We start from the raw sequence: 27,878 nt of genomic DNA on the forward strand, positions 1-27,878 counted from the left end.
AAAGAAGAGTTCTAAAGAATGATTCATGCACAAATGTTAAGTGCTATTCTTTTTATATAAGCTGGAATTTTCTTTTAACTTTCCAGTTTCATGCCTTCCCTTCCCTGCAACTGGCCACATTACCTTTAGCCTAAAGCTCTATTCTTTTCAGAAAAAACAGACCAGCCCAACACTGGGAAAGGTTTGCTGGACAACAGCCTTCAGTAACAACCCTTCAGTAAGAGTCTAGGCATGCAGAAACACTTTGTAGGCTTTTCAAGTACAGAAATGACATAACTATTGCCTACAGCTCTTTATCCCCTATACCCCTCAACATCACAGCTATATGAGCCAAGTTTCTGGTGAAGACCTAGTTTTCAACCCCTACATAAAGTTTAGGGGGTAGGATGAGCAACTGTGCAAGACCAGGGAAAATTCTGTATCAAGACAGTTCTCATAGTGTCTAAGCATCTTTTTTGGCTTTGAACAAAAATCTCCTCCTGCTTGAGGAAGATATTGTCCTTAAAAGGATAGAAAAAGGTATTGGAGGTAGTGTGGAGGCTGATTTTCTATCGAAATTTTATGTTGTTGCTACTGAGATTGAAATTTTATGTTATTGCTGCTGAGATTTCACTGTATGATTAAAGATTCAGGGCAACTAGACATCTGGGTAAGTGTCAAAGTAGTACTTAAATGATATTGAATCCATTAAACATGAATATGAACAGAATTCTTTAATAAAGGATATTCCTCTACGCCTATAATGCTTTGAGCTGTAAGTCTAAGTAACAAATAGATAATTACCAACAGTATACTGACGTTTTGTTTTAATACAATCAAATACCACTTTCAAACATCACACATATTTCAACTAACCTAGATGTGCTCCAGTTCAGTTTATCTCAGCATATGGCTTGTTCTCACCACATGCCATAGATTTCCAAATCTAACTATGATTAATAGGATATGTCAAATAACTGTTGAAGGAAATCCAGCTTCAGAAAGTGAGGCTGATTAATACATTGATTTAGATATTAACTTCTAAACATTGACTTTTTTTTTCTATTATTTGAAGTTTTAGGAAGATCAGGGATATCAACAATGTTTACTCAAATAAATGCATTGTGAAACCTAAATTCAATCTAACTTTAAGAATAATAAGACAATAAAAAAATCCTTAATTCTTATAATGCTTCACTACATTTATTCTGTATTATAAAAATATTCTGCAAAAGTTAGTGTCCACAAATACATATATATACATTTTCCCAGCAATTATTTTTCTAAAATGTTTAAAATATAATCCATAGCAAAAGAGAAATCCAAACAGTTTAACTTTCCTCACACCTTTCGTAAATGACAGGATGTAGTAGTAGGTACAGATGACAAATTACATTTTTATTTGATTATGGTCACATTCAGAAACCTCATAGTAGAATGAGTTTTTAAATAGTTCAATCAACTAACAGAAATTGGTTATAGATTTGTAAGTGCTAATCATTCTTACAAAGGAGGAAAGAGCATTTTTTTAAAGGAAAACCTTCAAATCTTATTAAAATGATAAAGATTTTTTCCTTATTACTCTTGCATGTTTTTCTATTTAAAGGATTCAAAAGTTGGCAAGTGTGCAGAAGGACTTACAAGAGTAAGTCTTTGGAAAGGGAGGATGACTTATGTAAAGCAGATCCCACTTTCTCTCTTTCTCTCCATAAATCAAAGTGATTTTGATCATTCAGCATGAAAAAAAGGAAAGCATAAATGGAGAATTACTCCCTAAACATCAAGAATAACAAAAAGACGTATAATTTTCTTATTAAGTGAGTTAGGCCACTGGCACTGGAATTGCCTCCCATGACATTTCAAATGAAACTAGAATTTTATGAAGGACAAATGAATTGCTTCAACAAACTGCTTTGTGGAGTTAGTACATTTACTTGACCGTGGGCATATTTTAAAGTGTTTCGGAGAGATGACTATAGGCTTTTGAAAATTACGCTAAGCATTAAAACCATATAAAAATCTAGTTACGTATATATTTGTAGACTCTCCTATACCCCAATAACATTTCTTGTTCTGCAATAACCTTTACTTTCATCTCAAAAGAATTCAATGGTTTCTTAATAACCTGAAACAGCCTTTGAGTATTGACAGCTACAATGCAGTAACATCACTTTGTATGTACTTACCTGTTAGTCAGATTTCCTTCAGCTGTATATATTTATGATGCATATATTATTGTTCCTCGAAGGCTGGGACAAATTAAGTGCATACGTTTGCAAGAATAAGCAACCATACCTCATATCAGGTGTAAAAATGTAGAGGAACTGGAGGACCTCCATGGCAGCTATTGTGGTCATTTCTCAAGAGCCTCCTAGCACCATGCAGAACCTAGATACTTGGGATTTTCCTGCTAGTTACTAACTCAGCTGAAGCTTTACCCAAATGCCCTAGCAGCATTTTAAGTTCTGCTTCTATTTCCACAGTCCCTTCAGGATCACATCCTACTTAGTTAATCTTGAAAAACTAGAGGAAATATTTTTCACATGTGGATAAATATGGTTTTCAGCTTAAGCTTCAGAAATAAAAGTTTATTCAATACCTGGACTCCATTTTTTTAAACTTGCTGTGTGAAGACACTGTTGTAGCACAGTAAGCTGTTGGCCTTCTGCAATACTATGGCATGCGCTTAAGGTAGTTTGTGCTGCTTTTGGTCTTAAAATATGCAGGTATTATGTCAAACAGCAGGCATCCCAGTTTTCTGTCCCTGTGCTTCATGGCATTGTATTTTTGGTGCAGCATTGCTGCCTGTGGACAAAACTAGGATTTGGGGTCTAGCGTTTAAGTGTTTTGCAGTATTTTTAGCTATCTATAAGGTACAGTCCTAATAAAGAGATTTCTTGCATGAGACTCCTACCTTGTCAGTTGAACTGATTTCAGCCGGACAAACCCTGAGCTATGCTTCCCCACTAATTACAGCTGTCAAACATCATACCCTGTGATCTGCCATGCTCATTCTCTCTAGATTAAAGGGTAAGGAACAGCAAGTACATGTTTCAATTCAAAGGGGTAGTGAGTAGAAGATAAGGACCTAGTCCACTAGTGATGTCACTTAACTCCATTTAGATTCAATGGAAAAAAAAGACTGTTTAAAAGAGTATGGTTGTGACGAAAGTAGACTGTTACGAGTGCAGTGTAAGGGAAGTATTTCATTACTCAGTTAAAACACAAATGTAGGTTTAAGAGCAATCAGTTGAAAAAGAGAAACTAGACTAAGACAAATACAATAGAGGTATAACACAAGCAGAACACTTTGCAATATTAGCTAATAAAAACTATATTTTGCTTGGGAAAGAAAGTTAATTGCATACTTTTTTCTGTGCCACACCCAGGACACTTTGCACTTTTGTCTTGGTGTCTTCTGCTGCTGCTAAAAGGAATGACCAAGAAAAATGAACAAAACTATAGGCATAAACTTTTGGAAAAAGCCTAATACTAAGCAGCGTTAGAGATTATTGAAAAGTTGTATTAAAAAGGGAAACGAAGAAGTCATCTATAAATAGTATATTCAAAAGCATATGACTTTTTGCAGATTTAAAGCTACTTGTATTAGCACTTTGATCTATGACAGTGAAAAACTGTCTTTCAGTTCACCATCTGGGGACATAATAACTAGAGAGAAAAATACTTACACTTTTTCTTTGAAAACTCTGTTGAATATAAGCAGGGACTGTCAACAACATTAGAAAGTGACAGCAGCTCCTTGGCTTGCACTGCGCTGTAACAAAGCCGGTCATTTCTGTGTTACTGCTCAGCATTGCTCATAAATTTGTACTACTCGAATGATGGGAAAGCAACAATGTTGTTTACAGGCAATGAAATGAAACTGAATACTGATAGAATCATTAAAGACGACAAAAGGGGAACATTTAACCAATTGACATTTTTCCCCCTAAGATTGATTCCAGGATTTTACTACTGATTCAATTTTGAGTACTTTGCTACCGATTCTGTTTTGTAATTGTTTGTTTTTCATCTAACATTGTTACATTTTCCAGGATTTAAACCATTAGGAAATGTCATTTTATATCACTAACATTTTTATTAATTGTAATAAAGTCCAAATATGCAGAATTGTATGGTAATACAGAAAATATTATATTTATGTAATAACCTTCATGAAATTGCTTCAAAACCTTGTTAAAAGTTAGAGAAGATAATCTGAGAGCATAAATGCTTTATTCCAATCATATGTCATAGGATTTATATTCACAGATTCAGCCTTACTTGCAAATTACTTTTTACATTCAGTGTTCATTCCTCTTTCTCTTGAGCACTATGTACTCTGAGAGTGTTTTCATTCTCTTGCTTGTCCATCTTTCATTTCCACATTTGTATGCACTCAGAGTGCCAACAAGAAGTCTCAATGAGCAAAGCATTTAAGTTCTCACTGGCTCTACTCCTTCCTTGCTGTTTCCCAGAGGATAAGCATTCCACTTTCAATGTTCTTTCCCATTCACTGCTTTGACTTACCTGACTTAACCGTGTTACTGCTGTATTTCTTTTGTGATTAATACTGATTTGTTTAATAAGAGGCAGTGAAAAGATAAGGCCACAAAAAGTTGCATGGTAAATAATATTAGGTATTGCAGATTAGTCGAGGTATCTTCATTACATTTCACGATTAGTTGCGATACGTACTCTCTGTGTTTTGGGGCACTTAAAGACCTTAGAAACAGCCGCCCAAATATGTTCTAGATATTTGACAACTGTGTGCTTGATTTTAGAATTAGGAGGAGAGGCCAAAATCTTGCTCAACAGACTTTGCAAAGGTTGGACTCCAAATCAATCATCTGTTTTGAACTCTCACTATTACTACATCTGCGCAAAGAAAGGTTTGCCCAATTCACCCAAGAAGATCCCATTAGATGAAGCATTTCTAGGTAAAAATTGAAACTAACTCTGGGATAATAATAAAAAAGAAGTAAACATGTCTCATAATCAAAATTATTTTTAAAAATAATTTTATTTTGAAAACTTACTTTTATTCTGAATTAATAAAAGCTTTCTAACGTCTAGATTTTTAAATATACACTAAGGATATATCAAACCTGACTACTTAAGCTTTGTTGTTAAAGGTCCTACTGGGATTTCTAGAACTATCACAACTCAATTTGTGACTTAAAATGATTTTTCTAGGTGCCTCAGCTATGATCCAGAAGTCTGCCTGAGCTGTTTTCATGTTACATATCAGTTCAGAAACAGACTATGAAGGCAAATCAACCCTCAGTTATATCATCTTACAATAATGCTTTCAAATGCTTTTGGTAAATATACAAATCAGACTGTAATTTTTAGCATTAGCTAGGATTCCCTGCTGGCACATTCTTATCCCAAGACATTTTCCTTGAGAGAGCAAAGTCTATACCCTGGCCTAAATTTAGACAACCAAATTTTAAAATATTTTATTTATAATTTCCTAATTCCAATACAGTACTGCTTATATTTTCAGGTCAAAGAAATTTTCTTAAAATGTGATGAGAATTATAAACCATTTGCATCATGAAGGTGTTTATTAAAATTAATTTAATAGGCAACTGATTTTGTAGGCTTTTTTTAACCTTCACAAACTGATTTGAAAGACCTACTCTATAGCATTATATTTTGTTTTTCCTCTAATTTTCAAAAAATGCAGTCCTACAGTACTTACCCAGACTCACTGAAACTGAAAACTGAGTAAGTTACTGCAGGATTGGCCCCCTATTAAAAAAGCCCAAGACACATGGTGCTGAGATTAACAAAACAAAGTAAAGCAGCTATGACTTGGCACAAAGTTTGACAAGCTGCAGAAAAGCAAATGTTTAAATAACTGAAGTGGTACTGATTTTCTATTCACAACCTTTTCTCTTCTAAACAGTATCATATTCTTTTCCAGCACATTTAGATTGCAAGTCAAGCTGTGTTTTATTTTTTATTATAATAAACCCAGTCAGTTTACTGTAACAAAGACATACTAGTGGTGATCAGTGTGAAAGCCAGTACGAAATCAGGCTAAGGAAAAAAAAAAAGTCAAATGGTAAAATAAAGGACCAGCCGTCTGGAAAGTTCCTGGATCATGTAAAAAGAAAATAAAAGGCAGTGTTCTTATGAGACTAATGCAGAATACAAAAATATTTTAAGACAAAACTCTGTATCATTGCCTATGACATTTGTAAACAGCAGCAGCAAATCCTTTCAAATAATGTTGCATTTATTAAATATTTTCCAAGTCCTCCTAAAACAAAAAAGTAGCATTTTTAACAAAAATATTCCCAGTAGCATTGTTTACATCTGTTCCTCTCAAAATATGGTCAGAACAAAATAAAACTGTAAAGTATTTTTCTGTCTTTTTTTCACATGTAAAACAACTTCCTTACATAAAAGATAAGTTTATTCAATCTATGGGATATTAAAAGGGTTTTCTGTATTTTATTAGATTTGCAATAAATGATGGTTCACAAAAAATAATGTGTACATAAGTATCTTACCAGATTTTTAACTCACGGTCTTTAATTTTCAAGTTCTGCCTTCATTTGTTCTTGAATTTCAATCAACTAAAATATAAACATGTGAGAATTCGTGTTGGATTTCATACTACAAACAGACATAATTCTCTAAAAATCCTTTCTAAGTACAGACTGAGAGAGATCAAGAGACTACACGTGGACATACACATATTTTTGTATTATAACTGGTAACAGAGAGACATTTTCACTTAGAGCTAGATACTTTCTTGTGGAGTTTAATAATGTGACAGGACTCACACATATAAAGTTCTTTTGACATAAACAAAGTAGAGTGTGATGCCACAGCAGGTAGGAAGATGATGAAAACAATAAAAACAGAGACTTCAGTGACTTAAACTCTCAGAAAAGCGGGTATTTGTGGAAACCTATTACAGTCAAAGAGCAGTAGTGGCAGTTTGGAACCGCAGGGGCAATTCCACTGTTCTGCTGTAAGTTTGCAGAAAGATGAGCAGACGTCTATATCATCTGCAGCAAGTTCTAACGTACCCTCGCGGGACAAACATTGTCAGGCAAATTACACATCTGGTCTCACTGAGGACAAAGGATTGTGCCTAATGAGCAATTCAAGCAGAATTCTTTTAAGAATTCTTCAGAAGTTCCAGAATCGAACTCCCTTAAACAGTTACACTGCATGGCAAAGCTTCCTTGGTTCTGCTGGGTTTGAGCTGTCTGGGACTTCTGTCAGAGCTACTTTCCGTTGGGACTTGTAAGTTAAACGTCTATATCTCTCTTTGTCACCAGAAGCGGAGTTTGTTACTTACCGAATTTGCATTTTGAACAAATTTAAAACTAGACAATGTTGAGTACAACACTGACATTCATTTTCTTTCATAAAAATGGAGAAATGCTCCCCTTCAGCATAATAACCTAGAAGCTAGAATGCTCAGCCACAAATCAGGGCAGCCGACATTGTATGCCGCTGGGAGTTTTATGGGGCTTGATTACAATATCCCAAGTCATGGAAAAGAAGCCTAACTACCCCTCTATGATGAGAATAAGCCACCAGTTCTGTTCAAGCTGTGCCATTGGACGCAAAGAATATGAAATTCATGAGACTAGATACAGAATACTCATGCATGAGCTTGACGACATACCAAAGCTGTGACTGCATGAGAAAGGGACAACCTTGTGTTTTGATTTGCTAGATCATTTATCCATTTTACATTAGACTATGAATTACAGGAAAACAATATACAACCCCCCACCCCCCAAACCCAAGCAAAAATACTCAGCAAAAATCCCAAAAAAGAATGAAAAATCTATAGAAAAGTCCCTTCCTCTATGCTGAGTATCCGAACATGTAGCCTGGAGATTATGGCTTTTCTCTGCTTGCTCTCCCTGTGTCCAGCTTTAAAGAGAATATTTTCCCACCAGAACACAGTGTAAACTAGCGGTTAAGTCATTGGTATATGGAGCTACGGGTTCAAAGGTCCTCAAGTTCAATGATCAGAACCCTGGGCAAGTGCTCCAGTTCTTATGAAAAACTCAGTCCTTACCATCCCTTACAATGCTTTGAGAGCAATTAGAGATGCAATTGCGCACAGCTTGGCTGCTTGGGCACAGGAGGAAGATCCAGGCTTCAAGACCCATCTACAAGAAATCAGTAATTTCTAGCTAGTCCAGGTAAGAGACAGTTCTTCCAATGTGTTTCATCATCACTTATTACTGACTGTGTCTGCTTTGAATTCCGTTTTAAAGTGTTAACTTTTACTTACACAGTGTATGTTGGATACTGGTGTCTGTATCAACTTTGTGAACTCCATTTCTGGAGTGAAATGTCCGACTGCTGGGCACTACAGCAGTGTGTGCCTTCATGCCCAGCTCCTCTTTTTCAAGAAGCAAAGCTTTTTAACCAAAGAAGAATTTATGCACATTCTGGCTATTGAGAGAACATCTTTCAATGGGATATGCAAAGGAGGAGGGGAGGGGAGGGAGTCAGAAACTTCAATCAATGTAGTTAATCTTTCAGAATTATAGTTTTTCTTTTGGGAATGGAAATATAATTAGATTCATTATCAGAATTATAATGAGAAGAGAAGGACTGCTCCAAAGATTTCTCACAGCCCTTTAGTCCTACAGTTCAGCTCACTTGACAGTCTGCGCAGTGACTGTGAAGGACTACCTGTACACGTAGCTGTACTGGAGGCAGTTTGGAAGGAAGGTGTGTGATCCAAATTTACACAAATGCAGTGCTTCCAAATCACATGAGAGGCATAAAGAAAAGAGTTCCTGTGCTGCAGCTCAAATCCAGAGACTGAGGTCGTAGTGGGAAGACACTAGATGCAAGACAGCGTCCTCCATTGTATGGAGATGAAGGAAAGGAAAATATAGAGTGAGTTCCAGGAAAAAATTTCTGTGAGTGAAAGGATGAAAAAAATGTACTATTAAAAATATTCCCTGGGCTTTGCAAATGAACTAAGAAGAAACGTTCAGTATAGGAACAGATGACTGGTCCTTTCGTTCCAGCATAATGAGTCTTCAAACCTAAGCAGGATTCCTGGCCACTGTCCACCTAGATAGAAAAAGACAAAAACTAACAGAAGACACATCTCTTCTTTGATAGATGAGTGCATTAGACAGACCAATTAATATTCCACTTCTGATTTTGGATTTCATGTACAGAATCCTAATGAACTTACCCTTTCAATGCTCCTGTAAAGATAAGTAGGTATCACTATTTTCCAAGTGGGAAACTTGGTCATAGAAGAGAGATTCATCTAAGGTCACAAGGAAAGACAGTGAAGGGGATGATTCTAGAAATCCAGTGCCTCAGTCCCCACAAAAATATAACTTTTTTTTTTTAAATATGAATTTGCATGACAATTTAGTAATCATGGAATTAGCATATAGAAGTACTACTATTTCTCTTATATTTCACCACAAAGAAGTGAATTATCTACAAAACATTTTGGAAATGTTTCACAGAAGAAATGTTTGCTATAGGAAGAAGTTCTGAGTCTATTTCTTATTTTCAGAATGAGAACTATACACTGTAGAAAAAAGTCCTTTGAGAACTATCACAAGATAGGAAGCCCACTAGAAAGATATCTAGATGTTATATCGGGAAAACACTGAGAGCTGTCAACCTTTTACTGACATCACTTATTAATTAGGAAACATTGGTGTTTGTTGGAAAGTTTTTTTAAAAAGTTGACTTTTGTACCTTGTTCAGCTATTGTTTTGCTCAGATAGCATATAAAGAATAATTCACATATACTATCAGCTCTATCCAGGAATAGTGGAATATTTAACAAGTCACAGGTTACAAAAAATAACCATTTTCTATTTTGAAGTTACTCGCTCTTCACCTATACAAATCTTCTTTCCCTGCCTTCAAAAGCTTACTGAATGTGTTACTTTTTTTTTGTTAAAGTATTCAATCATTTTACTGTAGTTTATTGAGATTCAGAATTTTCACTGTGTTTTAACAACTTTATGAAATATGACAGGAAGAGAAAATAAAAATCATGATATTGATTAAAGGAATACCAATTCATTATTACTCTCCAGTGAGGTATACTACCATAAATCAAAATGTAACATAATTCAAGTTAAAGGCAGCTTTCTAACATTATTTGGACTATACACTGCCAACGGTCCAAGCTCGTTACTGTTCTGCCAAGAGGAAAGCTTACAAAAGTAAAAATTACAGTGCCTTTTGAACAGCTTGCTCATCAGCTTCCATTTTTGATTGCATTCTTTGAACTTGCTTATCTGAAAACAAGAGGGGAAAGAGAAACCCCATGAAATTACATGCCTACGTTAATGTATTCAAAATGCTTGCTTCAGGTCAGTCTCTAAACCCAGCGGAATGCACCAGGGAGGAGAGTCCTAGAAGAACTGTGACCTTCACCACCGCCCTTGACATTCACAGCCTTCTTCCTGCTGTTCAGCCGGCTGGTCAGATAGAGATGAAGAAGTAAGTTCAAGAGCCAAGTGTGACTGAGTGCCCACAGCTTTTCATTAATACTAATCCTGGACATCCTTGCTGTTAGTCACAGCCAGTACAAAGTGTTTTAGCAGGTGGTTCTTTATTGCTTGTACAAAACTACCAAAAGATAAGAAGCACCATTGAATCGGATGATAAACAGGAATCGGCAATATTGTCTGTGTCAAATTCATCTTGCCACTATTAAAGGTGATACTGGGTCTAATCTATACAGACGTAACAAAGATAAACACGCAAATTCTACTCTGCTGCCGTAGTTTTTAGTCCTCCATTAAATATTTCACTCTGGCAATATATGAGAAGTAACCTGCAGGTAAAGACTGTACATTGTACCTATCAGGAAGAAACCCCCTCCTTTTAAGAACCGCAACAAAGCACAGGTATAAAAGTAGTGATGGCTTACTTGGGAGGAACTGATTCTGTTAGAAACTTTCACAGAAACACAAAACTAATCATATGAAGAAATGCATGTCCGGATATTTTGCAGAAGGTCAAAAACTGCTCTGGAGAGAGAGTAGGTTTTAATACAGTTCCCTTAAGATAAAATAGTAGACCTTCATTTAAAAATGTAACTATCTACATATGACACTTTCCTATTTCAGTAACTTTACAGCATGTATCTGTCACAAAATATGAACTCTAGCCACATTGCTAGGCAATATTAGAAGTCTCAAAAGCCACAACAAATATTCCTTTGTCATAAATGAAAAATATGTAAATATATGCATTAAAATTAGAATAAATATGTATGAATTTCTCTGCAAACACATCCAAAATTAGCATTCAATACCAGAAAAAGACAGCAGTCCAGAAATCAGTCGCCATCCTTCTGAAGCGTGTTAGCAATTAATTCCAACTTTAGTGACACTTCTTACACGCTGCATTTGAACTAATCGTCTTGATCTAAGATCAGTTTAATGTTTTACCTAATGAACGCTTTTCTTTTTCAGAGCGTTTCAGAGCATTTTCGAGAGGAGAAATCTCATTGTGCGGTTTAAAAACCTCCTCTTTGAAATCCTCATTCTCTTTTTCAAGCGGTTTTTTTTTTTCACGGTCGTCATCTTCAAAGACAACCTGAAAGATTGCGATGCCTTGAATTTATAAGTAAGGAATCGGGGATTTAAATGTGCCGCACTGGTGCAATATTATGCAACGCAGGATCATATAATTTCTGAATTCTATTAGAGAGTCGTAATATGCATAGAAAAAAGTCGAGCCTCTAAATAGGTCCCCGCCAGAAGAAAGGCTGCAGTACATTATATACAAAGCCCATAACACATGGGGACATTTTATTGACAGGAATAATGCATATCATACTGTTTGTGTGCCCTCATCATTCAGGTCAATTTATTATGGAGGCTGTGTCCAGGAAGGCAGCTGGGGCCTATCCACCCACACTTCCCCCCGTGTTTATGAAGCGCCGTCCGTAACTAGGCAGGCGGGAGAGACCGTGGACAGGCAACACCAGGGGGTTGCAAAGTGCATGGCGAAGGAGGGGGGCTTGTTGCCTTTGTGCCATTCCTCAGTGACAGTGCTGCCAGTGTCATGAGGAGCACATCACATGTCAAAGCGGTGAAGTTTTCAGGCTGGGAGCCGCATGGAGTCCATCAGGCCTTCTGATATCAACACAGTTGGTTTTCCACTTGGTGCCGGAGCCACCCAGAGGCAATTCATATTCTGAACATTAACATGGCTTTGCATGCCTGTCACACATAGAGCGTGCAGGGGTTTAATGCTATTGAAGACTACGGTTTAAATCTCTATGCAAACAGTGATTACCTTGTAAGAAGGTTCCAGGATAACATGCAACAAAAGACTTTAAAGTTATAGTTTTAGTAAAGCAAACTCATTTACATTTTTATTATGCGTGGCCTTTGTTTAAATCTTGCCACGTCCATTATGGAAAAGACTTCTTATGCAACTGAAGCTTATTGGGACAGCTACTCTTTTTTTCTTGTTGGTTTCAAAGCTATTGAAAACATTTGAATATATTGTCTTATGGCTGTCTAGATTTTACTGCCACATATTTCTTTTAAAATTATAGAAAAGCTTTCAGAGCTGGCACAGATCTTTATAGTAATACCAGAATATTAACTAACTCCCGAAACCATTTAAAATATTAACACAAAAGAGAAGACTCAGACAGCGGTCGCTTTGCTTACTACAGGAAATTTAGGATATTATTTGCTTTGCTTGGTAAAAACACGGACACTTTTTAAAAAATTACTTCAAAATAAAAACGTTAAAGACCTTCAAAAATAAAATTCCAAGGTTTTCAAATGGCACAGAAACTTAAACTGTAATGTAATGGTGGGTAAAATTTAGTCCATAACGATTTGTTTTTCCTCAAAAAAGGCAATCTTGACGTCCAATTTACCAGAACAAATGATCAATGTACATAAAGTTTTGGCCACAAAGTTTTCACAGATTTTATAAGAAATCATGTAAATAAAATGCCAAGTGCTTTGGAAAGTAATTCATATTAGTTCACAGCTCCTCTTCCTTTACTGAAGAAACAGAAGCAGTTTACATAAAGGCCAAGTATGATTAACAAAAGCGTTACTTTTAATAACGTAAATTTTTTACAAATTCTAATGAAATACTTCAACAGTATTTCATTTTAAACAATCCTTGTGCAGTAACAGATTTAAAATTAATCCCCTGAGGTAATTATTAGAGAGCATGTTTTTACTGAAAACTTCTACCGAATCCCGTAGGCAGAGGAGCACACCCTAGGGAAAAGAGTAGCGTTAAGAAAACAGCACGTGCAATATCTAAGTAATTAGCTATCACTCTGCTCTGGCAGTGGTCAACACTAAGCTACTGCAAAACAAACTTAGAATTTCAAAAGACCTTTTAAGTAACTGTTACAGCTCTTAATAGGCTTAAGTATTTGTTTCTTTGCTCTGGCTGTATTTGACCATCAACAGCTAATGCTCAAAGAACCTTTACCTAAAATAAACAAAAAGATTTTAATTAATCCTGTGGCTAAGTTTTAAATGGTATCTGACATATAAGTGTAATCATAATCTTTTACTCTTTTAAGGAAAGGATATAAAAACTACAGAAGACATTTTCTTCACAAACTTGTACTTTGCCCATTACTTAGATAACCTTTAGCTCTAGCTCCACCATCTGCTAAAACCAAGAACTGCAAGTAATTAACTATTCAGTCTCCTGCTGCAATGAGGACACTCATTAGCAAAATGAACAAAGGAACAATTTTCTGTAGCTACAGTCATCTGTTACACTTTGAGTGGCAGGTTTTGTAGCAATGTTCTCTCTACCATCTGCCCACAGCGGTAGCGTTTGGCTTGCTTAAACTAGGGAACTTTTAAGTCGTAAGAAAAAAGAGCTAGAGGTTGGAAGGCGATTATAACATGGCTTGTATAGGAGGCTTCAGTATTTCTCACCTTTTCTGTTTTATTGCCTTCATCCTAACAGTTTTATTACTTCAAGTAAAAAAAAAAAAAAAAGTATATTTTAGCTTTAATAAATTCTGCTATATATTTGCTAAGATTATGTATTGCAGACTGTTATGATTGCTTTTCTAATAATACTAGATAGCTATGCATACATAATTTTGGACTATAGCAAACTTCAACCAGATTCATCACTATATTCATAGTATTCTAGCCAAAGAGGTAAAGGTGAGAGACTACATCTAGTTATTATGCAGTTGAGAAACATGCATTTCTGTTTGATATCCTGCAGTATTTAATACACACTCACGATAATCAATTGGCCTTTTGAATAACAGCCATGATTTTTGCACTCTTATTGCAAAGAAACATGATGCAATTTACTGATGCTCTTCTATGACACGAAAGAAGAAAATATTTGAGCATACTCTAGTTAAAATTCTAAACTGAAGTTGTTACTGTTGTTGATTTATTGGCAAGTTGCCTTGAAAACAAATCCATTCTCGAAAAATCTGTCATCCAAATTATTACGTACCTTTCCATGGCTGAGCTCTACTTTGGGTACTTCAAGCCGGCGTCACGGACACCACGAGAGGGTGCAGTTGTACAAGCTGTCACGAAAAACACCACTTCACAAAGAGACCGGGGTTGAGTGGCAAGAGAAATGAGCATTTCGAGATTTATTTATATATCTTATTACCCATAATATGTTACATTCGTCTGTTTATAATTTTAATTCTTTCACAGTTTATATCTGTACCTTTCAGAGAAATGCAGTTTAAGGTTGAACATGGGAACCGCTACCGCTAGTATGGCCACTGGTTGAATACAAGAAGCCTTTACTTTTAACCGTTGGTCACCCTGTTGTTATACCCATATCTTCAATTCAGCTAATGCATATATTCTGTAAGGGCTTCCAGGCTTGAAGATTTCAGGAGATCAAGATGCCATCATTCCTTTCGCAATATGCTCTAATCAGCAATCAGTCTCATAGTGGTTTCCTCTTGTAGCTGCTGTATTTGATTCTGTCATCTATGGAAGTCTTTTAAATGTAACAAAATGACACCAGCCAGGAAGGGACTAACAAGTTGCTATTGGCCCAGATAGCTCCATTTACCTTTTCAAGGCGTGTCAGAGCTGGAAAAAAGATTAAAGACAGCATAGCTTTGGAGGGAAAATAGGCATTTCATTGCAAACTCTTTGACAGAAGAAAACATTGACTGTCTCATGTTTCTATTGTGTATAAATGCAGAACTCTCAGAGAAGAAGCTGGTGATGACAAACTTTTGTTGTAGGGATGAGCTACCGATTGCATAGGTACTGAAGTAGTCCTTGAGGTGCAGCCTAGGGATGAAAGGGTTTGCCAGCCAAATGGACACTATTTATTTATTCCGACCAGCCTTCTCCACTTTCCCTTTTTTCATCTGTTCAGAAGCATGTCTGGGACAAAGATCAGTTAGAGAATTTTTATGAACTGTTGTTAGAATACTTCTTGTGACCCGGAGAGAGATTGAAGTTTTCATGTACAGTACCTCGTAGGAGAATGTTGTATAGGTCCCAAACCCTAGGCAAATATCCCATAGTGCTCTTCTTGGCAAGGTATTCAGATTCTTTACTCAAGTAATCTCAAACTATTTGATAAACGGATTTAAGCCAAGTTTTTCAACTTAGGTCATTTTCTCAAGCTCTTAAAAATGTTTTGACTTTTTCTTGTTCGCTTCCCTAACTGTGCAGACTAGGACTAGTACTAACAAGATTCCAGAGATCAAATAGCTCCTTACACTTATCTAATCATTGTACCAAACCTTTCAAAAACTGTTGTAAACCAGGAATCTGTGTTCAGTTGCCAGGGTACTCTGCATGCCCCCCCCCCCCCTTCTTTTTTTTGGTAGATACCAAATTCCTGAAGACAGCTCCCCATTCCGTAGTTATGGGCTGCATTCCTTGCTTCTAGAGGTATAACTAATAATTTGTTTCGATGGACCTAGTTCACAACAGGTTGCTATGACTGCTATGTGCTGTCTTTACTTACCTATCGTTCGTGTTGCCTACAAGTTTAATCAGTAGTGTTTAAATTTAATTCCAGGTCACCGATTAATAATGTGGAACTTTTATTAACTATTACAGAACTTTACTAAACAAACAAACAAACAAGACCTATACAATGTTGATTCCTCATTTACTGGTATTTTTTGAAATCTTTCACTGTTGAACAGGAGCTTTGCCCAAATAAAATGTCTTTATCTGGATCATAAATTATGCAAAGTACAGGACCTGGACAGCATCCCATCTTATGGAGTTAAAAGGACAAATGGCAACAGTAGATATTTACCCTGCAAGATCCACAGTCTATGTAATTAATGTAACTTTGACTGAAGTTCTTGAACTGAAGAGGAAATTTCACTGCTATGCCTCCTGGTAGGCAAAGGTCCTCATCCATGTATGCCTATCTCTACCTGAGGTCTGAAACTACAGACTTCTAGGAGCTACCCACCCACTAGTGGAAGATCACAAAACTAAATTTTAAGGCATGACATATCTTAGCATAGCATATTGAATACTATATTTTAAACAGTGCTACTAAATCTAACTCCTTGCAAAAGTCTTGTCTTCACAGATACCACTCAACCAAACTTGTATTCTACTGAAATAATGAAGTCAGCTTTGTTGGAAAATATATATTTTGTATAAAGCCCTTAGTGTTGATTAGGAAAACCCATATTAAGTTTGCCATTATGTTAACACAGCTAACATAAACAGGGCAGCAGTCTCTGGGGGGACCCCTGGACCTAAGCTATCTGGGTTTCCTCATCTAGAAATATGTACACTCTGTAAACATGTAAAATCCTTTCTGGAGGTTAATAAATCAGAAAGTACTTGTTAACCTGGGATACAAGCACCTTGTTCTCCCTCCTCCTATATACAGGACATGCTTTTTAAAATTGTCCCCAGGATTTTCATGTTATTAATAATTCTACAATTTTTACCTAAGAGTAAGCTCATACAGTTGCAGCCACTTCCTTTGCTCCCAATACATTATTTTGTTCTTAATGGTGCCATTTATAGTTCTTTCATTGATACATTGTTCCTTTTATACCCTTCAGAAGCTTCTAATTATATTAATTGCTGTATTTTTTTCCCTTTTTCCACATTTGTTATACGTTGCTTTAATGTCTATCATTTGCTAATCTCACCTTGCCATGGAACTAAAACAGGACTTTAGTAAAAGCTGTTCTCTTCCTTGATTATGAGACTATGTCTTTATGGTTACATACTACTTCTTTTCTTAGAGATTTCAGCTTTTCTGTTCATATTATTGTGTTCAGATTTTAAGCCTCAGTCAGTTTCCCTCACCAAGGTAAATCAAGCTTTTGAAATATTGCATGCATGTGCATAAAAACCCACTTGCATACACAAATGTGTTCATATACTTATGGCATAAGTTATTAACTTATAATTCACCTTGGCCTCACCTTGAGGACTGTGTGCCGTTCTGGGCCCCACAATTTAAGAAGGACGTTAAGGTACTCGAATGCATCCAGGGGAGGGCAACAAAGCTGGTGAAAGGGCTGGAAGGAATGTCCTCTGAGGAGCGGCTGAGGACTTTGGACTTGTCTAGTTTGGAGAAAAGGAGGCTGAGGGGTGACCTCATTGCTCTGTAGAGCTTCCTGAGGTGGGGAAGTGGAGAGGGAGGTGCTGAGCTCTTCTCCCCGGGATCCAGTGGTAGGACATGTGGGAATGGTTCAAAGCTGCATCAAGGAAGGTTTAGACTGGACATTAGGAAGCATTTCTTTACCAAGAGGGTGGTCAAACACTGGAACAGGCTTCCTAGGGAGGTGGTTGATGCCCCAAGCATGTCAGTGTTTGAGAGACATTTGGACAGTGCCCTCAGTAACTTGCTTTAACTTCTGGTCAGCCCTGAAGTGGTCAGGCAGTTGGACTAGATGATTGTTGTAGGTCCCTTCCAACTGAAAATATTCTATTCTATCCTATTCTATTCTATGCTATTCTATTCTATTCTTTCCTTAGAAAACTACTATCAGCAATAAATTTGAGGTCAAAAGCAGCATTTGGTTATGCTAATTTAAAAAGTTTTGATAGAAAATTCTCATTTTCTGAATATATTTCAGGAAGAAAAAAATTCTAACGTACTACTTGTGTCTTCACATGATATGAAGGAGTGCTTCAAGAGTTACCCATCCTCTTCTCCAGTTTGCCACTTGTAATAGAACCTCACCAGAGGGTTATGCTAGCACAAGTTCAGCATTACAAGAGTCTTAATGTACAGTTACCAACAATTTAAAAAACAAATTATTCTTTGATGTTGAATACCACTCCTCTCATTTTTTATTTTTTTTAACTACTTCATCTTTTCAATAAAGCTGTTTTAGTCAGATTTCAACTTTACAGGTATGGTTCTACCAGATAGATGGTTCTTGATGGGAGTATGACTATGCCCATTTCCCCTCCCCCTTGCTTAAATCCTATAATTAGTATACAGTCAATTAACATTTGCTTCTCTCCACTCCCTCTGCCATTTCAAACTAATATAATTTGTTTGTAACATAAAAAGTTGGAATACTATTTACCTTCTCAGTTTATGTTATTAGTGGCAATCTACAAATATGATTTTTTTTTTTAAAGGCAGAACTCAATGTTTTAGATACAATGCGTGTATATGTATTAGTATACTGTATCTGGCTCCAGAATGACCACCAGCTGGCAGCTTGGGTGTCTTTGCAGTGGGTTTCACAGCCATTACAGTGGGTATACACATGCCATTTGGTTAAGAGGCAGAGTCCAATATCTGCATCAAAATCCCTGATGATGCACTAAAGAATTCTGCATTACAGGCACTAAAATCTACAACTACCTGAACTTGTACCGCTAAAAGCTGCAAGACAGTTTAAGTACTGCTGCCAAACTATTTTGAACCCTAATAGCAATGAAAGGCTTAACATCTAATTTCCAGTGGAAGTTACAAAGGATTCTTTACAAGCTGCTTTCTGATCCAGCTAGGTGTTCTAAAAGTACTCCCGCCAATTTAGAACTTTTAAAAGATAGTGAGGACGTGATTCTGTACCCCTAGAATTCCGTAGCCTACTGTGATAATGACAACCCCTGTTCACATCCAGCCTTCTCCTCTTTTGGAGAAGAAATGTGAGCCATAAAGAATGCAATGGCAGCCTCTTAGTATATTCACATGGGAGCCTGGATTGCAGCTCTCGTTACAGAGAACATTTAAATATATTTGTTTTCATAAAGTAAAACAGCCTCATCGGGGCTTATCCAAATGAAGCAAAAGAGATAGAAGCCGTATCACTGTTGACTGTTGTAGCTAACAGTTTGCTGCAAGAAGGAATTACTATCACTTCCTTCCATACGCAGGAATGACTGACTTGGCTTAATGATCCAGTTCTAGAACAGGCTGCATAGCTATGAATTCCAACTGGGGAGAGATACCTCGTTTCCTCAGAGGGTACATCGTAGACCCCATATTTCTCCTTTACAGGCCATACTGTCTACCTTAGGTGGCTGCCAGCACAGTTAGATGGCATTTTCAGATCTCATTAATACTACACATTTCAATGGTGCATAGAGAGCAGAGATGAAAAAGCAATGCAGTGTCAGGCTTAGAGCCTGAGACTGCTTTTTATCAGCCTAAAGCATATGTGAAGTTTTGAAAAAGTGTTACAGATTTCTCATACTTCAGTGAACTGCAGATGAGTATAGTTAATTTGGGTAGGAGAAGGACATGTTTACATCCCTGTTACAGAAGGGATACAAAGGTGATGTTTGGACATACGAGACGGAACTGCGTTTCCTATTTGAAGACTACGGACTGAAGAAGTAGGACAGTTCTCAGCCATTATAACTAGCTATTTATGTCTGCATTTGGGTGGGGAAAAAGATTCATAATTGAAAAGGGCTTCTCATGTCTGTTAATGGTTGTACCCAAGTAGCTGTGATACTCCATGAACTTCTACTCCAGGAGTTACGAAAAATCAAACATGAGGGATTTTGTATCTTATTTTATATTTTAAATGAAGATATATCTTCAGTGAATACTCGAAATGCCGACTTAAATGATTAACAACACAATTTTGAAGAAAAAAAGAAAATATTTATTTTTGAAGTTATTTAGAGACAGTAGGAACAAAGAGAAACATGAGAAGATGTAATGTAATTACTTCTGTAAGTAGCAGTAGAACAGAGGTGGAGTTTTCTGTAACTGAGATGTTCATGCATGGAATAAGAATAGCACTGAGAGCAATATTTTACGAAAGTTTTTTAAAACTTTTGGAGTTGATTTTTTTGTTAAGTTTTTACAAAAATATTTTATAAAATATTTTATTTTATTAAAACAATAGATCTAAAAAGGTAGTACAACTACCAACTCTTGGTCAGACTATCACTGATATAAATTTGTGTGACATTAACAGAGTACTATAAATTATTTTAGTCAAAATACTTACGATAGCACAGGATAATCCCAAATAGTGTTCTACAACCTTCCCAACCTAATGTTTCCTATAACAATAATGGCACTAGAAATACACTTCATTGAATTTGTTTAAAGATTTCCACATTTGGATAATGAGTTTATGATCTTTGACAAAAACATACCATTTTAGTCCTTCCTTTTTTTTGGTATTCCTGCAGTTTTCTCTCCAGATCTTCAATTATGGACTCTTCCTTGTGTAGTTTGTTACGTAAAAGCTTCAACAGTTTTCCTGGTGAACACACTGTGTCTTCTCCATTTATGTTGTAATACTTCTATTACAAGAAAAGATTCTTCAGTGAGACTTTGCATAAGCCTCATAAACCTTTTGAAAGCCACAGAATATTTTTTGTAATTTGAACACATCATAATGCATATTTTACATTCGAGAGTTCTGTTCTAGTATCCAAAATAAAATTTTACTGTATCTGACATTTCAAATGCTTAAACAAAAAGCATGTTATATCTAATACATAATCTATAATACTAGAGAATTCCAATGCACAGCAAAGAAAAAGGAAATTTGAAAAAAATTTGCATATCCTATATATTTTAAATCAAAGAATGTATTTAAAACATAAAAGAAATAAAATAAGGAGAAAATACAGCATAAGTACAGAATGAACAAAATCAATGATTAAAATAGTATCTTTGCATTACTGGCATTTATTTCTGCATCTTCTTGATTGCACAAGCAAAGTGTTTAAATTACATTAAAGGATAAAAAAAGAGCACCTACAATAGATGATTTACTTCTTATGTAGTCAAAAAATAAAAAATAAGACTTTCAAAGAAAAACAACATGTGCAGCCTCCCTTTATACAGAACTATGTCTCCAGGGTGGTGTACTGCCAACAGCTGGCCATTAGGAAACACTAAACTCAGAAGTGTGTTTGAGCTCTTCCTTCAGGAGTACCGAGACACCTATTTTCCAAGGTTAGGTGATTAAGTATCAGTCAACTTCTTTAAAATATTAATATTAGCAGAAATTACTATCTCTTGTGTAAGACATTAACATCTGTAGCACTCGCTGAGGAAGCGAAAGAAGTAGGGTTCAATTATTTCCTCAGCCACAGTGGACTCAACCTCAGTTAGTTCTCCTTTCTCAGAGCACCCTACCTACGAAACTACACACATGCCTGGGACCAGGTGAATCTCTACCTGGTTGCTGAAGCTGGACCAGAAGAATCCAAGATTAATGCAAGATCTTCCAAAGACAAAGCAAAGCAAAGGGAACCTGACCCTGCAATCCCCTGGCGAGAAGACTGCTACCATATGCTCCATGGCATTCATATGCATTTTTCACCATGGAGTGATTACATGAGCTGCACTTGGGAAAGAAAACTTTTCACACACAAAATGAAGTTTGCATTATTCTAGATGGTCTGTGCAGCAGTACTTGATTGCATGTAGACACTCACATTTTAGCTAGTCACACTTTGCTTTTTTAATAGTCTGTGGAGATTTAGTTAAAAGTCAGATGAGTCCAGAGGACAACTCAATTCACCCTTAAGTAGGTATCTAACATTGATCAGACGAACCGTGTCCTAAAAAATACCTATTTCTCTGCCTTGACTATCAAGAAAGCAAGGTCAGCACCATAAACATGTCTACATTATTGATGAAGTGTTCCAGGAGACAAATGCCACTCCCCTAATTTTTCTCAGAAGTGACTACTTCCCAAAAGGGGTGTTTCTCTATCTAATTTTAAAAGAAACATAGTTTTTCTTCAAATAGTCTATATAGCCTACAGCACTCTTTTAAACCAACTCTGCTTAAACCATTAAAGTAATTGCTAGGAACATTCCACAATTCTCTCCCCGCCGACCCCCCCCCCCGCCATTTTACACTTGGTTTTGGAGCAGAATTTCTTTCTTCAAGTGATGGTGCTACATATCATTATCCAGGAATGAAGAAGAACAAATGTAAAAAATAAACATCTTTACTCTCTGTGAAGTCTTAATAAATCTTGTTGTTTCTTTCTTTACAGAAGCTACCCTTTCCTTCACTGCTAAAGCCTAGCTTTTGCCTTCTAAACACCCACTTTAAGCAATGCAATTCTTGAAATGCATATCATCTTCTGTCACTTGCTCAGTGTTTTCAGCATTCTGATTTCCTCTCACATCTTTTTAAAATTCCTCAGCCTCACAGTTCCTCATATCTTTTCCGTGAACTTTCCTCCTTTGCTTCACATTTCTCTACCGTGTTCTCTGAAACATCCACATGATTAATGCTGGTTTGAACTCATTTACCAGTGCACCTGTTCTCCTGTCCCTTCACATGTCTAGCAGATCATTCATTCTGTAAAAACAACACGTTCTTTTCTCCTTCCAGGTGTCGTGGTTTAACCCCAGCCAGCAACTAAGCACCACGCAGCCGCTCACTCACTCCCCCCCCCATCCAGTGGGATGGGGGAGAAAATCAGGAAAAGAAGTAAAACTCCTGGGTTGAGATAAGAACGATTTAATAGAACAGAAAAGAAGAGACTAATAATGATAATGATAACACTAATAAAATGACAACAGTAGTAATAAAAGGATTGGAATGTACAAATGATGCGCAGGGCAATTGCTCACCACCCGCCGACCGACATCCAGCCAGTCCCCAAGCGGCGAATCCCCCCCCCCCCACACTTCCCAGTTCCTAAACTAGATGGGACGTCCCATGGTATGGAATACACTGTTGGCCAGTTTGGGTCAGGTGCCCTGGCTGGGCATGAGAAGCTGAAAAATCCTTGACTGTAGTCTAAACACTACTGAGCAACAACTGAAAACATCCGTGTTATCAACATTCTTCACATACTGAACTCAAAACATAGCACTGTACCAGCTGCTAGGAAGACAGTTAACTACATCCCAGCTGAAACCAGGACACAGGATTCTCTATGATTTTCTACATACTGTACTATACAGTATGTGCTGTTAATATACTACACACACTTCCCACTATACATCTCCACTTGACTGGGCTATGTATAAACAACAGTAGAATAATTATAGCTAAATTTTTTTACCCACTACCTTTCCCAACTATCCATAAAAGTGGTTTATTTTTTTTATTTCTTCCTTCCTTTCTTTCTTTTCTCTCTTTTCTTTCTTCCTTTCCTTTAAATACTGACTTTGTTTTGTCAATAAGTACAAACTTTCATGCTCCATTTGCATATGGGGGAAGAAAGATGAAATTTAAGTTCTATACTTTCTAATTTGGATTATTTTTACTGTTCCAATTACACCCTGAAATCTGTTAATAAGTGAGTGGGACAGTCCCTAGAGGGCAGTACAAAGCCACCTGGAGTGCCCACAACTGGTCACCACTCTCTATTAGGTAGCCTTAGAGTTCAACTACCAAATTTATCTAGACATTTTCATTTTTTTATTGAAGCAAAGAGCATTTTATGTGATTACTATGTTTCTGCCTCCTAACAGACCCAATCACAGACTGTCAATTAAAGCAAGGTCCCTTCATTTGCGGTGAATTAAAGCATGCTCATCCCTTCATCTGATTTGACTACCCTCAATAAGATGGAAAAGTGTGCACTGACTGTATATTTGGGTCTAATCCTACACTGCTTGACTACTTTGTGGTCAATTGTTTTTCACTAGTCAGGAAATTAAAACCTGTAATTTTTACTTTCTTCCACTGGTATCTACTAACATACCTCATTCATGTTGTAGTAACTATGTTACTTACCTAAACCTGTACTTGAGTATACTAAACTGCATAAGAGGGGGAAAAAATCAATACTTGTAAAAGCAACTATATTTTTGTGTTAATTATTTTGTTTCTATTCCCTATAGTTTAAATGCTTAGTCTTCACAAAAAAATCCAAATACACCCTTCTCCAGATTTTGAAGTGCAAAGCTATTCTCTGTAATTAGTTTATGACATATTAATACTCAGACCAGCAGTCTGCTACCACATTAAGAATTAAAGCCCACCTCAGTATTTGCTCTGAGAACAGCCAGTGCATCACCTGACTGTTGTTGGTTGCTTTGTAGAATTTGAACCTCTTTCTGCAATTCAGTGTGTAACAAATTACTGAGAACTTTGATGTGCAACAAAAGGACACAAGCAATTACAAAACCAAACCAAACAACTTTTATATATTCTTCTTTTTCATTTAAGAAAATTAAATGCTATCCAAGCTCTTGAACTTAAAAAAATTACTAAGTTCATGTTCCTTTTCTGTAACTTTTTTTTGCTGTATTGATTTTTTTAAATATTTGGTTTTTTAATGTTCATATCAGAAGCTTGAAACTGAGGCTTTATGCATATTTCTCCCTTGCAGGGAGTGCTCACTAGCTGCAATATGATTGCCTGGGAGTGTAAATGCTGGCATGGGCTGGGATTTACTACCTAAAGATCATTGACTACTATTTTCAAACAAACACATGGGACAAGAACAGTCAATAATTTATACACAAGGGAAGTGTGCTACGTTTCTTGCCTATTAAAATATTGTTATAAAGTATGTTATTAGAAATAACCACACTACAATTTAAGACGTTTTCCCAGATATGGTTGTTAATACGCCAACTACAATGTAATCCATGTTCTCTTAATTGCAAATTTGCAAAGACACCTTAGACAGTCACTTTTAAATCTATATTAGCACTTTTCTTTATTTCCGTATTTTCAATACTTCTGTGGATTACTTTTCATTAAGTAAAATATTGTATCAGTCTGCATGAAGAAGTTATATGAATGAGAACTGGCATCTAGTGAAGATTAATATGTAAGTCAACAAGGATTTTTCTCTTTACCCATTTATGTAAAAACTCAATGTCTGTCAGTTGATCATTTATGTATTTACAAAGATTTGAAGCCTGATCTTCAATTTTTTCTTCATATTGTGCTTGAATAATGCTTTGTGTAGATGAACAAATCTTGCTGGAGGGAGTGAACAAGCTCAGAATCAAAATCTTAGTATTATTTATTTCTATATACAAAGCAAGCTACTCAAAAGAAAAGTGCAACTGTTCCATTACTCAGTTCCAAGATGCTGATGGCTAGATTCATTCACCTAAATACAAGCATCTAATGCATTTCTATGCCCTACAGTATCGTCTTTGGTCTATAACAGTCACTTGGGCAGGGGTCTCAACACCTGTCAAGAGTTCACAGCTTCACATCCATGCTTTGGACTTCTTAGGCTGTCAGCAGGAGTTTCCATCCGCAGAGTAAATCACCTAAACTTAGGTGTCTGCATAAGAAGTAGGTGAGGAAGTTTCTGCTACAGGCAACGAAGTCAATGGAACTTGACTCAGTTGCTCGTGCACACATGGTTTAGTGTCAGAAGAAATGAGGTATGAAAGACATACCAGCAGGGCTGGAAGACATGACACAGGGCTAAAGGAAACTGTCCCTTTCTGAAACCAGAGACAGAGGCCAAATAGCATATCTTTAGACATCTCCACTGACTACAAAGACAGATTTGCACTGACTATATGGGAAGCTTAGATGCCCTGCTCAAAGATACCCCATGAGACACCTAAATGTAGGTTTCTTAATCTGTGAGCTGATTCTCAGCCCAAATAACAAATTTGACTGTTAAATAAAGTCTTGGGGAGCCTTCTATAATGAAAATATGAAATATTGCACCATTATGTTCTCTAATGAAATTAAAAAGTAATTATATGAAGAAAACTGTAATTACTTCTGCAGAACAAAACATAAACTAGAAAAATGTGCCAAAATGAATATATATTGCCATGTCAGAAGTATCAATGACATCTTTGTAATGCTTGTTGTAAGCACCGCTCCATTGTATCACTCCTGTGGATGATAAAATTTTAAAACTGACATTAAGGAAACTGTAACTCATTAAATGGAAGATGTGAATATACAATATTAAGCATCTATTTCAGTAGTCCCAGGCAAGGAAAGCATGAGAATGGACCTTCAATATAAATACACTTTGTATCCAGATGTACAAAGTGTTCTCTGTTAAAGCAAAAACTCCCACTCTCCAAACCTTCAGTACTGCATATTGTAAAGAGATTTGGATTCAATATTTGACAGGCAGAGAATATTTATGCAAGAAAAATATCTAGCTTTCTCAAAAAAATAACTAATTTAGGAAGACACAAGTATCTGCCAGATGGTAACTAGTCAGATTATGCAAAGGAGACCCACACATATGTATCAATACAAATATCAAAATGTAAGCTCAGAAAGTGGTCAAAACTTGTTTATAAATCCTAATTCAACACTCTGCAAAGTATTTTTATGGTAAAAAGAATAAAAATAACTGCATTTTAGCAAGAAGTGACAGAGGAAGTGTTAAAGGAAAAGCATTCTGCTTGTCAGTGGCTCAGACAAGCAAAATACTCTGAAGTCTTTCAGGGATGTGAGGTAGAATGAGATATTGCTTCTAAAAATAGTACCAAAAGCATTTAATTTTAGTTCTTATCTCTATATATACCATCAAAGAACTAAAAAGAAAAGGTTTTTTTTCTAGGAAATTAACTTTTTTGTGCACGTAATTATTTTATGTCCTGAAGCACCTTCCTTCGTAATTTCTTACACAGCAAAGGGACAGAAAGAAACACCTCATTCTGACGGAACAGATCTCCCTCTGCAGGTCTCAAGAGGCACCCGTCTTTCACCACAAGTTGCTAAGGCATTTATGTTAAACAGACTGCACTGTGCCTCCTTATGGACTGCACCCTCCCTCCCAAGTCTATGCATTAAATTTCAGTGAGACACTGCTGAAGATACACATATAATTGTGCAAGAGTAGATAATACATTTGGATCTTCTTTCTAATTTGCTTTTGTATGTGATTTTATTTAATCTCCTTGATCAGATGTGTGAGGTCTCCTTAGCCATACTCATAACTGGTATCAGGCAAGTATCAATGGAACTGACAGGCCCATATTTAATTCCAGACTCTTAGCCACTATTCGATAAGTTTAAACCTTCAGAGTTTTCACTTATGTTTATCTTTTTTTGTACATTAAACAATGTTAATCCCTACATAATTTCCTCCGATTCAGATAGCCAAGCAATCCAGTCTCTAATTCATCTATCAATACTTGTATATTATTCTATTTTGAAAACAGAAATTTATATAATTTAGCTGAAATAGGTATATGAAGACAGAAGAAAAGCCAAAACAGACTCCTTAAGAATTACACAAAACAGAGATGACAGTGACAAAAGTACACGTTCTAGAGCATGAAGACGACTCTGTCTGTATGTACAGAAAGTATCTGTTATAATACTTTCCAAATTTACCTTGATTAAAGCTTGCGCAGCAATAGCTAGCTCCTTTAATTCTGGTATTTCTTTGATATCTGTTTGCGTAGCATGATCTGTGCTGTAATATCCTATTTTTAGGTCATCTGAAATGCAAGGCCTCCAAAACCAGACAGAATTGAAAAAAACCCTTGCAATATTACAGTACTTGCATTAATCAAGTTAATGAATCTTCTGCTAATAATGGAAATTCAGAGGCAAAG

The 27,878-nt window shown here is 36.3% G+C and overlaps 1 long non-coding RNA gene across 4 annotated transcripts in view; it reads right to left on the bottom strand.

Moving 5' to 3' along the window:
- The window catches only part of LOC138683854 (uncharacterized), a 43,087-nt gene extending 20,343 nt beyond the window's left edge, over positions 1 to 22,744 (bottom strand). For 2 of the 4 annotated variants that reach the window (XR_011323321.1, XR_011323320.1), the window contains exons 1-4: positions 20,541 to 22,744; positions 8,039 to 10,256; positions 6,504 to 6,569; positions 3,669 to 3,754 (exon numbers count right to left, since the gene is read on the bottom strand). This is a non-coding gene — a long non-coding RNA (uncharacterized lncRNA). Of the gene's footprint in view, positions 1 to 3,347; positions 3,407 to 3,668; positions 3,755 to 6,503; positions 6,570 to 8,038; positions 10,257 to 20,540 lie in introns of all 4 variants that reach the window. The other 2 variants (XR_011323327.1, XR_011323326.1) reach the window with 2 other exon arrangements.
- Positions 22,745 to 27,878: the final 5,134 nt, after the last annotated feature.

Source organism: Haliaeetus albicilla, chromosome 2 (assembly GCF_947461875.1).
Source record: "Haliaeetus albicilla chromosome 2, bHalAlb1.1, whole genome shotgun sequence".
Classification (NCBI taxonomy): Eukaryota; Metazoa; Chordata; class Aves; order Accipitriformes; family Accipitridae; genus Haliaeetus; species Haliaeetus albicilla.